Raw genomic sequence first — 20,301 nt, forward strand, 5'->3', positions numbered from 1 at the left:
CGTGCATCACACAGAGGGGAGTCAGACTTTCTCTGCCCCCACAGCAAAAGAAGAAAAAATACAGTAAGATTCTGTGGCAATGCGGGCTTTGTTTTACAGAAGCTAACCCATAGGGGCCACTGCCTAACTGCTTCAGCCCAAGCACATGACTGAGAGAGAGAAAGCCCAGAGCACCATCAGTTAATTAAATATTCCTATGAGAAATCATGAATATTTAACTACTCCAAAAATGTGGCTGAAAATGCCTCACAGGAGGGGGAACCTACACAGCAAAAAGTATTCTGACTCCATACTGCGCCTGGCAAAAGTTTTTACACCTTCTGAACGTTTCACTTTCAGCCACTTTACAACCTCAAACTTTAATATTGTATAAATTTTACTGGGATTTTAAACACAAAAGGGTATAAAAATTATAAAGAGGAAAGACAGTTACAAAAAAAGACAAAAATGAAAACAGCAGGGGACATATGGGTTAACACTTTTACTTCCATACTGCTAAACAAACAAACAAAAAGAATATTCTGTAGACCAAATTGTCTAAAGAAGTCACTTACTTAAAAATAAGTAGTATATACTTGTGTGTAATGTTATTGTTTGTTTAAAAGTTTATGTCTATTAATCAGAGAAGAAGACAAGAAGCCCAATGGAGCTCTGAAACATTTTCACAGATTAACAGCTAAGATGGGAAAATCTGTTAAGAGCAACTATTAGACCATTCCAAGAAGCTGGCCTTTATGAAAGACCAAGAAGAACAGCATGATTTAAAAACTGATGTCCACAAAAAATAAAATAATATAAAGTAAATGAGCCTGACCTATTTTGCGAAGAAGACTGGGCAAAGAATTGCATCGGTTGATGTGCAAAGCTGGTAGAGCTGTAACCTAAAAGACCTAATTGGCAGTCATGGTGCATATATGTTCAGTCCAAATGCAGATTGTGATTATCCGATCTTGATTTGTGCTCACTACTTTTCTTTCCAATTAAATACATTGAACTGTGCGTTTGCAACATGACTAAATGTGAACAGAGATCTATGAGCATGACTGCAAGACTGTGTTTAATTAATAATGATAAAGGCACAGATTTGTACAGGTAAATTGATGAACTGGATAAAGTTGGTAAAATGATTGAACTGCATGTTCTGAAACTTCCCATGTTAAGTCTAAACATTAATGTCCATACAGACAACAAATATTCCCCCTATTGAAACTACAAACAAATCAGTTGTCACTTCATTAAAATCCATGAAAGCAAATATTCCACATTTCGTTGGAACAATACACAACAGTGATGAAAACACTAGCAGGGTATCAAGTTCGATGCCAATAATCATTCAGTATTAAACTCCTAATAACAGTTTTATAGATTTGAATGTATAGTAAATATAATCACAAGCATCGGTATATTTTTATATCGATTTGCTTGATATTATATAACTTGTTGAATTAAGAAAAATAAAACTGCTGTAACATGTTTTGACCTGGTACTTAACTTAGTCATTTGGATAAATTGTGGTTGAAAGAAAACAAAACATGTCAGCAGATGCTCTTTTGCATTAAACTATGAACTGGAGCAATCTATGTTTCTCTGATGAAGTTAAGCTTTGAATACGTCTCTTATTGTGGTCTGCATTTTTACGTTCAATTGTCACAGAGTAAATAATAATCAGAAAGAGCATATGAAAATGACAGGAAATGTTAAATTCTAGTTTGGATAAAGGTACATCAGTTGGATGTCTTAAATATGTAATACTTCTTGTGTTTAAGTAACTTTCTTCTCATCTGTATTTGAGTCTGAGCTGCAGAAAGCGAGTGTACCCCCTGTTAATATTACTTAAGTATATGCCCCATTAGCTTCAGGCTTGGCAATACACAACATCCAAATAAAACTCTTTCTAAAGAGTGTTGAAATAGCCAACTTCTGTCAGTACAGCTCTCCGTAATATTTCCTAATGATAGGGAAGCAAAAGGCTTGAAAATGATTCATAATATATACTGTCTATGATTGCAATGATTAGATCAAGTAACAGCTTCTGGGCGCTGCACTCAGTCACTCAGTCTGTGAGACGGCGCGTCTAGATCCATTGACAGGGATTCTGCGAGGTTAGTTATCTCTAAAATGTTGGCAGGTCTTTGAAATGCAGATAACAGCAAAGCTGCGATCACAAAAAACCTGTGGCAGGTGGGAACTTGTCAAACTCAAGGTAACAAGAGCAAAGTGGATAAGAACTGTGACAGCAGAACCATTTAACAGGCAAATGTGCAAGGACCAATTGAGGGGCACAATTAACGTTTCCCTTATTCCAAAAGCAGGAATGGGGAAGGCAATGTTTAATATGACTTTTTGATTCTATCTTCTGATACATTTAAAAAAAAATCCATTTACAACTGACTTCAGTAAATGTGTGTTAGGGCAGTATATCCTGACTATATTTAGCTTTTTTCTAAGTCAGACATTTTTCTTGGAGTAGAAGTTGGAACTTGGAGTCATGCTGGGTCTGAACATAAGTAAAAAAGTGCAAGCAACACCAAATAATACATTTTTGTTCTTTATCAATGTCAAAGGCATCCACTATTATCCAGAATGCAACAATATACTATGCAGTATGTAATACACCATGTCCTTAACTATGCAGATCAATACCTCTTCCCTCCTGTATTCTCTGTACAGAGACATCTTGTGTGTTGACCTGGTTTTAAAGAAAAAAAAAAAGGAACACTTATGGCTTGTGAAGCCTGTCATCTTCTTTCCTCTCACCGCCCTTTTGCAATAGAGCCACCACAAGTGTATATATATCATTTATTAAATCTGACATTGCACTTGGGTAAATGTTGGATCCTAATGTGTGATGTGTTGTCTGAGACAGCCGCCCAGCCACTTCAGCACGCCATGGTCCATTAGGCCTTCACTCTGGCTCACGCAAAACATGGAGCGGCTAATACAAAGCATCAGCAGAACCGAGAAATGTACTAAGGCAGCCACTTCTACCAGCACACAACCTGTGTTTTACTGCTGGCTAAGAAGGTGAAAGTCCTACTGGTGTGACATGGCTTTCCTGCGAGATTTTCTTGAGCGGCATAACAGAGTTGTTTACATCTTGGGCTTATTTAATGTGAAGCAAACAAGTGCCAGCAAACAAGAATAGGTTCCAATTCAATCAGCTAATGGAAAGGCAGCTCTTTACTCTCCCTGCTACCCCTCCCCCCCACTGCCACCTCCTGCCTGCCACCAGCTCAGTTCTCCCAAAGCAACACATTCAGTACACTCTGAGTATGTACCGAGCAGTATAATGGTTTAGCCATTAGGGCCACATTTAAAGCCCGCCAGCAGGTCCCAGGCATTATATTTGGATGTGGCCATTCATGCTAACTTATTAAGCTGAATACTTGGGAGGGAGGAAGCTGAGCGAGAAAGTGTGAGCGTGGAAAACACACAAGTAGGAACTAACAGCAGGGGAGAAAACCTAAGATGAATCAAGGCTGTTGCGCATAGGATCTATATTTTCCCCTTTGCGAAGAAATAAGAGCTGTACATGAGAATGTTGAGGCTTTTTTGAGGTCTCAGTTGGAAATGTAATCCTTAAAAATGTAATGAATTTGACATGTAACAATTCAGTGGGTTTTGTGTTTAATAGCTCAAAACTAGTGATGGTAGTAAAATTGGACTTTTAAAAATGTAATCCATGGATAGAGCTCCTGCAATCCCCAGATGATTAAACTGAATAACAATACAAATCCACATCGTTCTCTGATCCACGCATTAGCTCAAAAAGTGTCCTCCAGAGCTTGAGTTGTAAATCAGTGTAGTCACCTTATCATCATGAAAATATTAGCTCACATATCAGCTTCCCCACCTCTCTCACATACCTAAAGATTATTAGTATGCATAATAATGGTATTATTAAATAACTGGTAGTAAGATTTGAATAAGAAGCTGCAGCTGAATTATGCTGTGATCCATGAATGTTTAAAACTAATTAGATTCAAGATCACAGTTACTTGAATACTATGTGCTGTGTGAATTGCATGCTATAAGGCTTTCAGGTTGAGTCTGAGTGCATCTCGTCCCTCATTGTTTCACTGCATCCCTTTTACCTCTGTAGTCCTATAAACCACATCCTATATTACACACCACACTGAGACACTAAAATAGTCCCACTATGGCAAGGTTGAGGAGATTCATTGGCTTTTGGGGATGAGATAGCTCTGTGGCAATGGTGGATTAGGGAGAAAATGCATGTGCTGGTTTCAGTTTGCTGGTGGATTGTGGGTCTCCCTGTGATGCTTATTATCCCAGCTGTGTGTAACAGTGCCCCTGTGGGTGCTGGCATTTTCCACCGAGTTAGAATAAGAGCTCTTTTCTCTTCCCAGAGGGGACCTGTAGAGGCTCTCTGATTCTCTTTCTCCCAAGGCTGACGATGCTTCAGCAGCTTCAGGAAGGCACTCAGCATGGAGACTCTGCCGCTGTGGTTGGTTGCCTTTTAATGACTCTGCTGGTTTAGACATGCAAATAGCACTGAAGTGGAGAGAGGGCCTGAAGGGACACTGCGGTATGTGAATAAAATGCAATATTCCAAGTTTTAAGGCTTTAATAAAGGACTGATTCATGAGGGTGGATAAATGGAATATCTTTATTGAATGCCAACAAAAGTAGTGCTCATCATGAATGGTATCGTACCATAATTATTCCATCAACCTACGAGGGGTAGTCATCACCTTCGTCTCATGCAATATTTTCATGCTCTTAAAGGGATAGTCCAGAAATGTGAAATAAAATATCATGCCAGTTAATATCAAACTTGCAGTGAATAACTCTTCATTTAGTTTACATTCATATTAGTCATACCTGAGAAAACATTTAGCTGGAAAGGGTCCAAGATTATTAAAATATTAAAATAACTTCCTTTTTCAAAAATGTCATATCAGTTTATTGAAATGCTATTTTATGAACCTTAAAATAGTTGCCGTGTTTGTCTTTGGTGGTTACCTACAGGTATGCTGCTGATTAATTACATAGGGAGTTATTGTTGAAGGTCTTCACCATTATGGATCTCTCTGTGTGAAACATGCACTGAGAACATAACATAAAGCATATCTATCAAAAGAAACTCAACGAACTGAATACACTGCTTCACTGGCATTTCAAACACTGACTGACTGGAAATACTTCACATGTTCTTAGTATGTATTTCACATGTCAAAATTATTGTTGACACACTGGCTCCTACTTTTATTTTTTATATAAATAGTCATTTGTGTCCTTTTAGATAATGAGTTGTTTTTAGATCACAGTTTCAGCCAATCTGAAATATAGGAAATGAAGATGCCAAGAAATGTACAGGAAACAGAAAAGTATCTATCTGAATTTCACTGACATTTGTAGAAGTATTGTTGAATCATGACTGAGCTACCCAAGTTAAAAAAAAAATTCAATGCTTAAAATCATTTTACATTTATGTTTAAAGAGCACTTGCAAGGTCTAAACTTTCTACAGATGGATTCATGCTAAGTAGATGCTATTACCTGCAAAAAAAACAATTTTGTAGCTGACTGCATTAGAATATACAGTAAGTACATGTACTTCATATTGTACCTCTGATTTTCAAACTACAGTATAATTAATCTATTTAACACATTTGAGTAATAATACTAAGATAAAAAGCTATTATTCTACAGCACCAAAACAATGACATAAGTTAAGACTGGCTGAAAACAATCTGTAAATCATAAATAAAAGCTCTGCTGAAGATGCTATTGTAGAGTCTAACTCTGTTGGTTTTTCAGTGTTTCCAGCTGCTCTCGGGTCTGTTGGATTTCTTCAGCAGCCCAGGGCACAAAAGCTAAGAACTGCCTCACCAAAGACTTTAGTTTTGCACTTTAGGAGAACTAACAGCTGTGTGCAAGAGGTCTTCAGAGGCCAAACTCATTCATACCCTGCAAGCATGTGAGACATGCTTTGTACTGGCAGAAAATAGCACGAAGGCATGCCGGTAAAACCACTGCACGAAAAAAGAAAATCATGTTTAAAATTTTCTCTGATCAGTTTAACTATGCAGGAGGTTGAGAATGGTTCGCTGGAAAATATTGTTTTTTTTTCTTTTTCCACTAAGAGAAAATGAAAAGAAATTGCCAATAACACATTAAGAGAGCAAAAGATAAATTTTTTTTGGACATTTTTAGAACCTATCACAAAAAAAGTTATTTTAAAAATGATACTTTGCCAAAATAACATTTCACAAGAACACTATTTTCTGTTTTTGATAGGGCTTTTAAACAACAGACTGAAAGAAACCCATCTGGAACACTCTGTTGCAGACCTTGGAGAATGTCGTTTTTCACAGGAAGGAGGACAAAGACAGGGCTTGAACAGTAAATATCTAAATATCCCTGTATGGCTTGTGATTGATGGCATATTTATCCTAGAAAAGGTCAAATGTAAATGTTAGATTGAAACAGTATTCTAAAACTGTATCACACACTAAAAACTGTGCACACTTTTATCTATTATATTCACACTAGAAGCCAGCTAATTGGGTTTAGATTTGGTTCTGGTGTTCACCTTGCTGGTGTTATACTAATTGCTTTCTGCAGGCGCCACATAATTGTGCTCTAAGTCAGTCTTACATTGACAACATGGTTTGAGACAATACCAGCTTCCTCTTATCTATGCTTTTCTGAGGAGGCGCAAGTCAATGTATGGTGATTCCTGTCTTCCTCAGTTACCCTGATTGCCAGTTCATTCGAGGGGTGTCGGTCATGAGGGCAATTTAGTCACATCTGATCACCATCATTTACCACAGACAAAGAAAGCAAACCACTGAATGATAAGCTTTGTGTAACCACTATATTTCTTGTTTTCACAAACAAATGCACAAAAAGGTCCGAAATGAAAAAAGAGATTCTAATTAAGGGCAAAGTATTAATAGCAATTTTCTATAAGATTCAGAATGTGTATGCGTATGAGGGAACTCAAAATCAATGTCAAGTAATTCAGAACTAGGTAAAGTATTGTAACTTTCAGTTGATAAATTATATGTTTGCATTCAACTATTTGGTGTATTAACATTTGTTGAAAATGTCATTTGTAAAAGTTCTCTTTTAACATCTTGTACTTACATTATCTGCTTTCTTCTATACTTTCTGTTCATTCTTATTTTTGGACCATGTTTTGGTTTCTTTCTTGTTTGTTTTGTACCTTCACCTGTGATTCCTGTAATATTTTTGCTTGTTTCTCTGTGTCCCAGTTTTTTCTTCTACTGGTTCATTCTCCTCTCTTGTGATTTGCCCCTTGCTTGAATTTTCTTCAGTTGCTTTTGCCAATCGTCATACCTTTTCTTGTTACTCTGTTTTTTGGGTTCCCAAAAGGAATGATACGATAAAGTTGGTACTGTGCTTTTATTTAATAAATTATTGCTAAAGGTAAGTTTTTCAAATACTACAGATAATATTTCAGTCTTCCTCTTTGAAGTGAAACAAACAATAACAACTGCACCACACAGACCTAATGTGCAATGCTTATAATCATATTTTAAAAGTTTAGATGTTAATTCACTGTTAAACATGTTTGATAAATGTTTGTTGTTTAAACATGTTTGCTGTTTTATTCACTATTTACTAAAATAAATTCCTATTCTGTCATACAATTGACATGGAAATAAATCCTAGTTCCTATGCATTTATTATATTTCTCCCTACATTTCTTGTAATAGATTATAGTTTATAGATAATAATTTTCTGCAATTGGAAATTACTGTGCTGGTTTTGGCAATGGGCTACCAACATTTATTACCCACACTGTTATGTTCCGGGGTTCTGGCTGCATGGTGGGAGTTCCTGTGCACCCTTATTACCTTTTACCACCAGATGGCGACAGGTTCCGGCTGGAGTGCGGTGCATTATTATCCGCAGCTGTTCGTGATCATCCTCATCAGCGGCGCAGACTTAAGGAGTTGGCCGCCAGTCCAGCGTCGCCTGAGTGTTAGCCAGTCACGGTACCTCTGAGCCCCCCTGAGCCTGTCTCTGTGTTTCTAGTTGTCTTGAACATTCTAGTAATTATCTTTATCTACTCCGTTGCCTTTTAGGTGATCCTTTGATGAGATCCCGGTTGAATTCCTGGCTTTTGAACCATCCTCGTGACGCCGTGGAAAGTATCCACAGGTTGCCCGAGTTCCCAGACTTACCTCTCCGTTGTTTTGGCAATTATCTCCTGGACCCCACGGCTGGCGGCCGTACCACTCCTCCGTCTCCCCGCTGCTCTCGTGCCTACCTGTCCGCTGCCCACCGCACTCCTCCGTTGTTCCTGGACCCACCAAGAACCGAGACCCCGGACATACTCGGTTTCCCCTCCAAGACTCTGTTCATCAGCAACAAGTAAGACCAGCCTGTTTTTTCCCAGAAAGATTTCCTTCCTTCCCACGACCCCTGAACTCACCACTCTGTTCTTTCCTCGTAGTGAACCATTGTTGCCGTCCCTGTTTTTGCCCCTGGACCAGACCATCCTGATTCTCACTGATAATTGTGTGATCTTTATTAAATCATTTAACACTGATCCTACCTCTCCTGTCTTGTGTTCTGCATGTGGGCTTGTTAAAAACTACCATCATGACAGAACACTCAGGCCAACAAATCAGCCCAGCAGACGCAATCCGGAGAGCCTTAGCCGAACAACAATCTACATTGCAAACTCATGAAAACGCACTAAGAGAGTTAAGTAGAACCCAAACTGAAACGAACCAACAACTGTCTGAATTAACCCGATTCCTTCGAGGTTCAGCCCCTCAAACTTCTCCTCCAGATCCCGCTCCAGCTTCAAACCCAGCTCCGGAGGACAGGTCCTGGATCTCTGGTTCTTCCATCCTGGACCCTTCCCTTATCTCCGACTATCGTTCCTCGTTGCCTTCCAGTTCGTCTAGGCCGCCAGGTGGCGACCGTTGAGGGGGGGGTACTGTTATGTTCCGGGGTTCTGGCTGCATGGTGGGAGTTCCTGTGCACCCTTATTACCTTTTACCACCAGATGGCGACAGGTTCCGGCTGGAGTGCGGTGCATTATTATCCGCAGCTGTTCGTGATCATCCTCATCAGCGGCGCAGACTTAAGGAGTTGGCCGCCAGTCCAGCGTCGCCTGAGTGTTAGCCAGTCACGGTACCTCTGAGCCCCCCTGAGCCTGTCTCTGTGTTTCTAGTTGTCTTGAACATTCTAGTAATTATCTTTATCTACTCCGTTGCCTTTTAGGTGATCCTTTGATGAGATCCCGGTTGAATTCCTGGCTTTTGAACCATCCTCGTGACGCCGTGGAAAGTATCCACAGGTTGCCCGAGTTCCCAGACTTACCTCTCCGTTGTTTTGGCAATTATCTCCTGGACCCCACGGCTGGCGGCCGTACCACTCCTCCGTCTCCCCGCTGCTCTCGTGCCTACCTGTCCGCTGCCCACCGCACTCCTCCGTTGTTCCTGGACCCACCAAGAACCGAGACCCCGGACATACTCGGTTTCCCCTCCAAGACTCTGTTCATCAGCAACAAGTAAGACCAGCCTGTTTTTTCCCAGAAAGATTTCCTTCCTTCCCACGACCCCTGAACTCACCACTCTGTTCTTTCCTCGTAGTGAACCATTGTTGCCGTCCCTGTTTTTGCCCCTGGACCAGACCATCCTGATTCTCACTGATAATTGTGTGATCTTTATTAAATCATTTAACACTGATCCTACCTCTCCTGTCTTGTGTTCTGCATGTGGGCTTGTTAAAAACTACCATCATGACACACAATCCAACATTGCTACTCTGCAGTAGTTGCAGGGATGTCATATCTCCACATCTCCATTAGTAGAGCCATAAACATTTTTGGTTGTCCAGGACTGAAACTAATACAGCAGTTAAAGATTGCGGCAAAGTTTCTGTAGAGCCTGACAGTATGCTGGGTCCTTTGACTTTTCAAGTGTCATAGAAACTTCCTGGTGATATTCATTGTGCACACCCTGAAATAGCTACCCACCTGTTTTTTAGATCTCTGTAACGTAGAGCCTTTGTATAACTGTTGTCTATTGCATCATTTAAAGGGAAAGGTCGTGAGGCTCTAATTAGTACTATTTTATGAGTTGGTGCATGTCTTCTGGTTCCTGCTGGACCCGTGTTTCCACTAATAGCACAGGGATTTTTCTAACCTTTGCAGTGATCAAAGGCTAAGACCCCTCCATTGCTGCAGAGAGTTTTCACATTGTGACCTGAACTGAATTCTTATTGTATTATTTTTTGGGGTTCTATTCTTGGTCCTTCATCTTTTTATGAACTTAGATGATGTTGCACTGTTTTTAACTGTATACTGTTTGGCCCCTGAAAGCTCTCATGCATTGTGGGGAAACGAGTGTGAGATAATATTTATGCACTACATATTAAATATAAATATAAAATAAATCATTGATGATTGACATCTAACCTAATCCTCTACTGAACTGACATCACAGTAACAATATTTTCACACTAAGCATACCTTACTTGGAAGACTTGAACTACTTTGTTGAAATTGAGCAACAAAGTAGTTTTATTTTCTAGGCACACAGTGCCATTTTATAGAATAATCAAGTAACTAAGTTACCTACAGTTGTTATGAAAATGGCGTATCAATCAAAACAACTTAAAAGAAATGTGACTTTGCATCATAGCTTCATCTAATGCCATTCAATTGGCTTTTGTCTCTGTAAGACCTATTACCCTTTCTGACATTCCCCCTTCAGCATGTCATCATAACAATGCTTCTCCATGCCATCCATTAATGCATTTATAACAGCTCTTTGGAGCATTTTAGTTTGTCTGATAAGCTCAGCAGATGCACAGTTGCACCACGTATCTGCTAATTGCTGCTGCCGCTAGTCTGTATGGGGGGAAATAGGCGATAAATTGCAGGCACCCCCAAGTGACTGCCACAGGATATTCAAGGATTATTAAAACATGCACAAATTAGTCAAAGCAACACTCTGTATATGTATTTGATGAGGGAATGACATTTATAACATTATAGAAAGGTTAAAAAGGTGATTTTAAATAATGTCCGCAGTGCTCCCCTCTCTGTTGGAGTTGAGTAATCTTAGTCTATTCAGGTTTGTATTTTTAGTGTTTTTCCCACGTTTGTTTTTCTACATATTCTAGTGTTTTGTTTTGTTGTGTTCCCCTGTGGTTACTCAGTACTGTTAGTGCCTTAGTTCTGTATTCTCCCATAGCTGTTGCTTATCTATTCCTTTTCTCCACAGTATAGCATTCTGCAATTATACTCCATGGTTTAATCACTTCTTTGTCAGATCATCTGTTGCTGTCACCTCTCAAAGCCTAATCCCTGGAGTTCTACTTATCATTAAAAGTAGTCCTCCTCTTTCGTCTGCGTTCTTCGTCTGCATTTGGATTTCCAACCACACAAAAAGATACACAAAGATCACATGTGGAGGTTCCTTAAAACCCCTCTCTCTGTATCACTTTTATTCAGTATAGCTCAGTTTACCCAGTAATAAACATTTTAAGGTTTAAAGTTTAAAGATTTCTTTGTACCCAAAGGTAGATTTTTTTTCTTGCAGCAGAATTAATATCCACTAAAGTTCTGCACAAAGTTACAGTTGCAGACAGGTGGTTTAAGGAAATTACCAAAAGAAAAGATTTACTGTACATGGTCCCCCTGAATCCTCCTGCTTTCTGGTACTCAGAGACTTATTCTCAAGGGATCTCACCACAGGGGATTTTTTTTCCCCGCCTCTCTCATTTTCATTATATCCTTCGTCATCAGCTTTCTTTCTTCCATCTATCACTGATTCCAAGAGATGTCGTAGTGGGAATAGTAACCCACTGAGGGGCTGCCATCAGTGATGCAGATGGCAGAATGTTGATTGGTGTGCTACACTAATAGGACCAGGTGTTTCACTGACAGAAACATGCATTTATAAAAGAATTGTGGAAGAAATGCAAACCCATTTAACTAAGTATGTGAAAGGTGCAGCAGGCCTAACATCTGGCGTGCTTTTAATATTCATGCCCTTCTAGATTTTGTATAGTACTTTATGAAGATAAACATACAGTGTTTTAGTTGTTGACTAATTGGTTGGTAAGAACAAATACCCAAAAGCAGTGACAAATAAATAATTTCCCTGAAAGTCAAACTCTGTGTTCAGAACAACGAGGGTAATTGTTTTAAAATAAATTCTCAGTAATTGCTACATGTTTGCACAATCATGTAATGCTTAATGTGGATCCTTTTTGTAGAATATTTGCCAAATAGTTTGTCCCTTTTATCCACAATTTCTCATTAATTCTGTTATTTCACTCATTATAATTACGGTGTGTGGATGTATGTGTGTGTGCTTTTTTGGTGTACAACAAATAAAACAGATGCTAGGAAGTATCTAGGAAGGTGAATCTGCAGGAAAGGTATTTCCTGTTTAAAGTTTTTTTGTCGATATGACCCACAGTAAATGGCAGAATAGGGCAAATGGAAGCAAGGTTTTAAAACTGATATGTCAAATAGCCATTAGAAGGATTCTAAAATCTTTTTGTTGTTGGTTTGTATTTCAGACTATCTTGCTTTTCTGACTGAATGTTTTGGAAATGAACATTTTTACTATTCAGTAGAACTTTCAGAGAAGTTCAGTGGCTAGTATTCTGAATAAGTTCTTTACTGTCAGATCAAAGATAAAGGTCTTAATGGAAGTTATATTGCAAGATTTAACAATGTCCACTGAAGCCCATTGTGACCTTTATGGCTGCAAAATGGTTTGGTACTTGGGGAAAACTTCAATATAGATTGTGTTCTAATACTACCAATCTGACAGTTTGATTTTCCTATTGGGGTTTTTAAGTCGACTGTGATTAACAGTTAATGCTTCCGCAAAGACCTCAGGGGAGAGTTACAGTGTATCATGATGATTTATTCAGTGACTATATGAGTCACTAACCTCTTGACATTTGTTACTAAAATGAAGAGCAGTACATAATCCTTCAACATGCATTTACCCGTGCATGAGTCAGAAGGCACAAGTTGAGTGTGTGGTCTTCATACAAATAAGACACCGTCTTAAAGGTAGTGATATTGGTATGAAAAAGGGAAGCAGGCATTCACTGTGTTGGCCCCCACAGCGTGGAATCAGTTGCAGTCTGAACTTAAGATGTCGGAAATGATTTCACTGGACTTATTTCGGGCAGTTCTTAAAGATAGGCAACAAGATTCTACGAAACAGTGTCATTGTTTTTAAATTGTTTTTATTGTTTTATACTTGTGCATATGTATTAATTGTTTTTATTGCTATGTATTGCAATTTTTTTTTGCCCAAGTCCCTCTTGAAAATGAGATCTACTGTAGATCTCAACGGGGTTTACCTGGTTAAATAAAGGAATATATAAGTACAGTACAGACCAAAAGTTTGGACACACCTTTCTAATTCAATGGGTTTTCTTTATTTTCACGACTATTTATAAGGCAAGAAATCCCACTTATTAACCTGACAGGGCACACCTATGAAGTGAAAACCATTTCAGGTGACTGCCTCTTGAAGCTCATCAAGAAAATGCAGAGTGTGCGCGAAGCAGTAATCACAGCAAAAGGTTGCTACTTTGAAGAAACTAGAATATAAGGGGTATTTTCAGTTGTTTTACACTTTTTGTTTAGTGCATATTTCCACATGTGTTATTCATAGTTTTGATGCCTTCAGTGTGAATCTACAATGTCAATAGTCATGAAAATAAAGGAAACTCATTGAATTAAAAGGTGTGTCCAAACTTTTGGTCTGTACTGTATATATATACATATATACAGTATATGTACTGTTTATATATTTCCAAAAGTACATGATTGCTTGGGCATTATCTGACATGGATGTGCTTGTCAAATATCAAGTTAAAAAATATCTATCTATCTATCTATCTATCTATCTATCTATCTATCTATCTATCTATCTATCTATCTATCTGTCTGTCTGTCTGTCTGTCTGTCTGTCTGTCTGTCTGTCTGTCTGTCTGTCTGTCTGTCTGTCTGTCTGTCTGTCTGTCTGTGTCTGTCTAAACAAATGTCAAATTGTATTTGTCTAATCATAATGAATTTTTTGTGTTGTTTTGTTTACTTTTTATGCTGCAAGGTCACAAGAGTAACAAAATTCCATTTAATTTTGGAGTAGACATCTGCCCTAATTTACATCACCATTATTTTCCAAATTAATTCTTCATGCCTACTTTGCATTCCAGTGGTCTTGTGTTTGTTCTTAATAAATTAATGTGGAATCGTTAAAAAGCTGCTAACATGAGGTCTGCTTGTGAACAGGGCCGGTCAAATGTTTTGAAGATGGTTGAAATGATTATCAGTGTTCAAAAACAAGAGGCAGGCTGTTTAAGTATTAACAGTGTTTTTTACCCAAAAGTAAAAAATGTTTTCAATGCCCCTTCATCACGAGAGAAATGAAAAAAAAAAAGAATTATGCATAGTTAAAAGAAATGTATTGTTTTAAAAAATCATTATAAGCTGTCCTTCCATCAAGCACTTTCATACCGTTATAAAATATTGAAACAAAGCTATTAAAAATATCTTTGTTTTAAAGGGAAAAGTTGTAAAATAGCATTTATATTTTGTGCAAACACTGAATGCCCCCAAATTTGGAATGGTGATGTGGTGGCACACCATCGTAATTAAATTAAGCTAATTTATTACCACAGCTTAGTTTAGAACTTTTTGCTGCATGCTAATTTCCAACTTATAAACCCATAATTACAACTTTTAAAGTAAGATTTCTGATTTTAAGCTGCCTTGCTAGGATTTTGTCAAAGATGTTGACACAGCCTTTTGTGATTTCTGCTGCAGCTTTTGGATTTATATAGCTATTTGTTACCATTTTTATTCTTTGGACTAAAACAAGGTGTTGATGTCAGATGATAGTTCATCTAAAATACCAAAAACTTTTAATGGATATTTTTGTATTATGTCCTGTGGTATTATTTTACATGTCCTGTTTTCGGTCAGGTACTTCATTGAAAACCATTTTTAGCTATCAGTACTAGTCTGTGCACTTTTAATATGTTCTATATTTTTTGATTATTTTACATATCCTAAATAAACATAGACTGGGAAAAACAATAGGACCTCGTCCTAAACTTTTTGTCAAAAAAGCCCAATTTTGTTGATCATGCTTGATTTTTAAAAGCAATAAAAAAGGTTGAAACATTCATTGGGCACTGTATAATGAAGCCTAGGCGCAAATTCAAACTGGAAGACTCTTTAGCCCCACCTGCATCATCCAGTCGGCGCGTCCCGCTCATCACCGCTGACCTATCAACGCTGGACCAAGCCACATCACGTCCAATCACCGACCAAGGCCCAGTTGATAAGGACCTCCATCCATGGCATCTTCCGCTTTCCAGCTGCGCTCAACCCTCCTCCACCCCTTCTCCACCTCCACTCTTCAGGCTCCCATCCTTCACCGACCTCCACCACCAGTGTCGGGTCCCGGGGGATGACATTCCTAACCTACATCGGGAATGCTCATCCGAGCTGATCGCAATTCACAGCTCGATGTCCTCAGCCGGGGCCCGAGCGCCAAAGAACTTTAAATTCATGCATGTCAATAAACCTTTTTAATCGCTGTTTTTTCCGTCTGAGTCTCTCCAGATTGAAATAATTTATATTTTTCTTATTCAGCCACTTGATGTGAATAATCACAAAATGAATAGAAGGCCAATCCCCAAGTGAGCCATCTTATTTTTAAGCAGTAAAACTTTCCCATAATTCTTTTGTTACTGGTTAAAATAAGATCAAACCCAAACAAATGTGGTTTGCCTGAGGTTAATCTACACTGGACTAATTGAGCCCACAACATAATAAAAGCCCCAAACCTATCAATGCAACAAGAAATGTGCCAAGATTTATTCCTTTTTTCCCCTTTTGCATAATTTCCTCATGAGGAGCTGATTTGTTTATTGTTTCTTTATAATCTTAACAGTCTTTGTTAGGACATGTCTTTTCCTAATTTGAACTCAGGTCTATGAGTTACACACCTGTCACGACCAGGCAAGTCCTGATGGACAGAAAATTCAATCACTGATTTCATTGGATGAAGCGATAATGTAGAAGAATTACTTAAATTGTTCACTGAAGGCAGTCATCCAATGAGCAAGCTGAGACATGGCAAACATGTTTTGTTATCAGTTGAATATTTCTTTGTGGGTGATGCTCAAAAAAGACACAGTTGCAGCTAAATGCCACATGCACATTCTAGTGTTAAATATATTAGGCCTATAAAGACGAATCCTGCTTGGAAAAAAAACAAAAACATAGTATGACCCACTGTGAAGTGCTGCACTGATAAAGTGAGATTTGTTGTCACATTTATTGTTGGTTAATAGAGGTTTATGGTCATGTTCAAAATCTAGAAATTTATTCCATTCCACATGAATTAGGAAAGGTTCTCTGCAGTGCTTTGAGTTAACTCCATTAGCTTCAAAGGTTCAGTCTATATTTGTGAAGGGAAGACAGGACTGGGAAAGTGACTTAGCTTGTTAGAGCAGCTGCCTACCTCTCTGCTGCATTTACATGCATAATACATCCATGGCCCATCTTTCATTCCCTTGTCTAAATAGGAAGCTTGGCCTCATGACACACAGAGCAGCATGGGAACAGGCTGAGTTGGCAGGCCTTGGCAGTGGACACCTTGGATCCATCTAATATATGCCTGAACTCTGCTCCTGTCAACTTTGCTAAGCCTCCCAGGTAGGGGATGAAATATATCAAGAGGCTGACGTTCAATAATTTAAACATACAGTGCATTAAATAAAGAATATACGTTAAACCTGTTTTCTGCATTATTCTACATTGAATAAAAATTATTTGTGTTCAATAAGGAGTTATGGTTTAATAATGCTGATAATTTAACAGTTTGCTGCAACAGTAACCATGGTTATCATTATAATACAAGACAAACCAGAATAAGTATTGGAATAAGATCTGAAACTGACAGTGAAGTAAAAGATAGTAGACCAGGAGCCAAGATATCCACTTATGAAATAACTCAGCCTAAGCATAGAGCTATTAAGGAAGCACTGCCCTTAATTAGATGAAGACATAAACTCTTTAGATGAGTCGATAAGAAGCAGACAACTAATGCGATCTCCAGCAGATTGAAAAGCATTTAAGGCAAAGTACCGTTGACTGCTCAAATGGGATTGCAGCCACTGCTTCGTACCATCAGCATTTAGCGGTTCTATCCCCAGCACTTTGGGTGACAGAAGAAAAAATTATTGACCCACAGAAAAAAAAGTTTATTGGTGGAAAAAGGTGGCCTTTCAGTAAATGGGTTTATGCTTTGATCAGTACCACTGAGAAATACAGCAAACAACACATCGCATCTTGTGTTATAATCTTTGACACTTAATTCCAGTTATGTTAACTAAAGCCACTTTAACAGGTTCTGCCCTAAAGCGCCACGGCCAAATTCATCTCCATAGCAGATCCTGCGCGGCTCTGTGTGACTCTTCTCCATTTTTCTTACTCACTTCAGGAGTAGTACAAGCCACGTCAAGCTGTGTATTGTGCAGAAATGATTTGATTGATAGCAGACTCCATTTGTTGATTGATGCTTTTTGAAATAGAGTGAAAAGGTGAAATTGTCTGCCTGTCCACTCACAATCCACTTTATTCTATACACCTGTTTTGTTACTTATTAATGTAATGACTTAACCAATATCATAGCAGGAACTGGATCCATTGGACATCTTTATGTGGTCAAAACTATTTCATTCATAGTACCAAAATGGAGATGAAGGAAGGTTTAAGTTGCACTGAGCTTGCTTTACTGCAGTTGTTGGTTCCACATTTACTCATCTACTGGGGTTTTCAAATAGCTACTCAAGTTTACAGAACATGATCAGAAAGATACAATATATGATAAACAGCATTTGTGTTGTAGAAAAACAACCTGCTGATGTCAGAGGTCAAATGAGAAAGGACAGACAGCAGTCTCTCAATGCACAACACAAACTTGAAAGCAAATGGACTACAGTCAAAGGAGACCAAACCAGGTTCCACTTCTGTCAGCTAACAGTAGGAAACCTGAGCAACTATTGACAAAGGTATACAATAATTGGACAATAACAAACCAGGAAAAAGGTTCCTGGTCTGTGCAGCAGCAGTAATTTAATGGTATGGTCAGACCTTGAAATCATGAATCCATCCTCCATTGAACAAATGTTTCAGACTTTTAGAGGTGCTGCAACTATGTGGGGGATATTTTCTCAGTATCTGTATAACACCACTGCAACATATCATTGCCAAACATGTTCAGCCTTTTATTACCACAATGTTTAAACATTCTGATGGCTACTTCAGGCATGAAATGTTACAAAGGTCAACTTGTCTTGGGACGTTTTGGGTGCCTTTCTGAATTAGTACTATGAATAACTAAGGTAGTTCAGAAGACAAAAAGGGGTTCATTACTATAATCCTTTTGAGCCATTTCTAAAAATATTTATTTTAGTGAAAAATGTAGTAGTGCTCTTATACCATTTATTAGTGTATATTTGTCAAATTAGTAAAACTAATTCATGATAAATTGTTTTTACAATATGATCAATACCTACTTTATTAATATAACTAATCAAGACCAACTCCAACTGCATGAAAACCTGCAGCAGTATTGATGCAGCAACTGCAGCAACTTCACAACTCATGAAAAATGTTGGGTAATATTTTCTCCTCCACAATCAGGGCTGGTACATTCCTCCATGCTACACTGGCTAGTCTGCCAAAGCTCAATAATAAGCCTGTCAACTTGATTTAAAAAGCCCATGGCAGCATTATGAGAGACAACATCAGATTCACAATAATTCATAAATCTCAAGCAATAAAGGATAAATCAATAGAGGTGTGAGCCTAAGCTGTTTTCAGTTTCCTTTCAATCCGTGTTATAGCTCAAAGGAATGACATAATTTGATTGGAGAGGTATTGCCACATATTTCACTATGTACTTGTTGATAGCGCAACGAGACCTACAGTATTCTGTTTGACAGCAAAGACATTTTTGAATCTGTGAATGCAATTCGAGACGTGTTAATTTCAACATTATTCTAAGTCAGGGCTCCCTTAGGTTACACAACTATGGGACAGAAACTTAGGTAATATTTTTTATATAGATCTGTCTACCAATCTACAGATCAGTAGATTAACTAGTCAAATCAACACTATTCTGTCGGCCTTTCTCTCTATAGATCAGCTGATCTGATGGAAAACCAATACCTTGAGTTGACTTTGCCAAACAAGATGTTTGAGCTTTCACACTTACTGTATGTCGCAGTTCTGGGGTTTTTGGCTTTTTGTTTGACTGATCTCGTTGCATTCCCCTTCCTGAATATTTATTTCATTTGTTTTTTTTTAAGTCGTGGTCTACTATGTTTCTACCTCAGTTCAGTTCTTGCCATATTCTATTCATCTCTCATTGTTAATTATTGCTCAAATGGTCATGGTATATAAGTTTATTCTTTTGAATTTAGTTTCTTAGTTTATTCTTGCATTTTGTTTAGTTTTCTTAGATTTGTGTTAGTATATGTTAGTTTTCACTCATGACATTCTCCTGTGCTGCCTCACATGAGCTCTTGATTTTTTACTGTTCTGCACTGAATTCTCCATTTCCCTGATTCACAGCTAGTCCCTTTTTCTGTACATTCTGTACCTAAATGTAAGTTTTGCTAATTAAAATACTCACTAATGCCTCTCATTAGTGGCTGTCAGCTCATTGGCTTTATCTCTTCACCACGAAGCTTGACAGGTTGCTGGAGTCCCACTGTGTGAAAACAGAGTGCTCTGGTGATGGACTGAGAGCGAGCAAACGTGATTTAATCACTTGTTTAGTACTGAAGTTTAAGGGGAGCATATTGACAGAGAAGCACAAATCAACACCTGTTGCAACACTAGAAAAAGTCCCAGTACGCACTGCATGCTGAAAAAAAGGGGTAAAATTTAGAAATGGTGGCACTGTGAACCGGTTGATACTGGCCTACTTAAACCACAGCTCTTAGAAAGTCAAATGATTCATTTCAAACCAGATGTCAATAACCACCCACAAAATCCATGCACACAAATGACAATGATACATAAATCAAGTCAGGTATAATAAAAGTTGAATGACACAAAATAAGTGTTAAGCACGAGAATAAAATGATGTGCAAGAAGGAATAAAAGGCAGGAAACCAACTGAAAGGTATCATTATTCTGAAAGCACTCCTGCTCTTATCAGTGCAAATTCATGCCAAACCATTTAGTTCTAAATAATAGCCTATAAAAAGTTTTCTCATTATGAAG

At 38.2% G+C, this 20,301-nt stretch overlaps 1 long non-coding RNA gene across 1 annotated transcript; it reads left to right on the top strand.

The window, feature by feature from the left end:
* Positions 1 to 7,799: 7,799 nt before the first annotated feature.
* Positions 7,800 to 9,697, top strand: LOC116722683 (uncharacterized). Its single transcript, XR_004339817.1, has 5 exons — positions 7,800 to 7,990; positions 8,081 to 8,369; positions 8,452 to 9,140; positions 9,231 to 9,519; positions 9,602 to 9,697. It is a non-coding gene; the product is annotated as an uncharacterized LOC116722683 (long non-coding RNA).
* Positions 9,698 to 20,301: the final 10,604 nt, after the last annotated feature.

This window comes from Xiphophorus hellerii, chromosome 7 (assembly GCF_003331165.1).
Source record: "Xiphophorus hellerii strain 12219 chromosome 7, Xiphophorus_hellerii-4.1, whole genome shotgun sequence".
Lineage (NCBI taxonomy): Eukaryota > Metazoa > Chordata > Actinopteri > Cyprinodontiformes > Poeciliidae > Xiphophorus > Xiphophorus hellerii.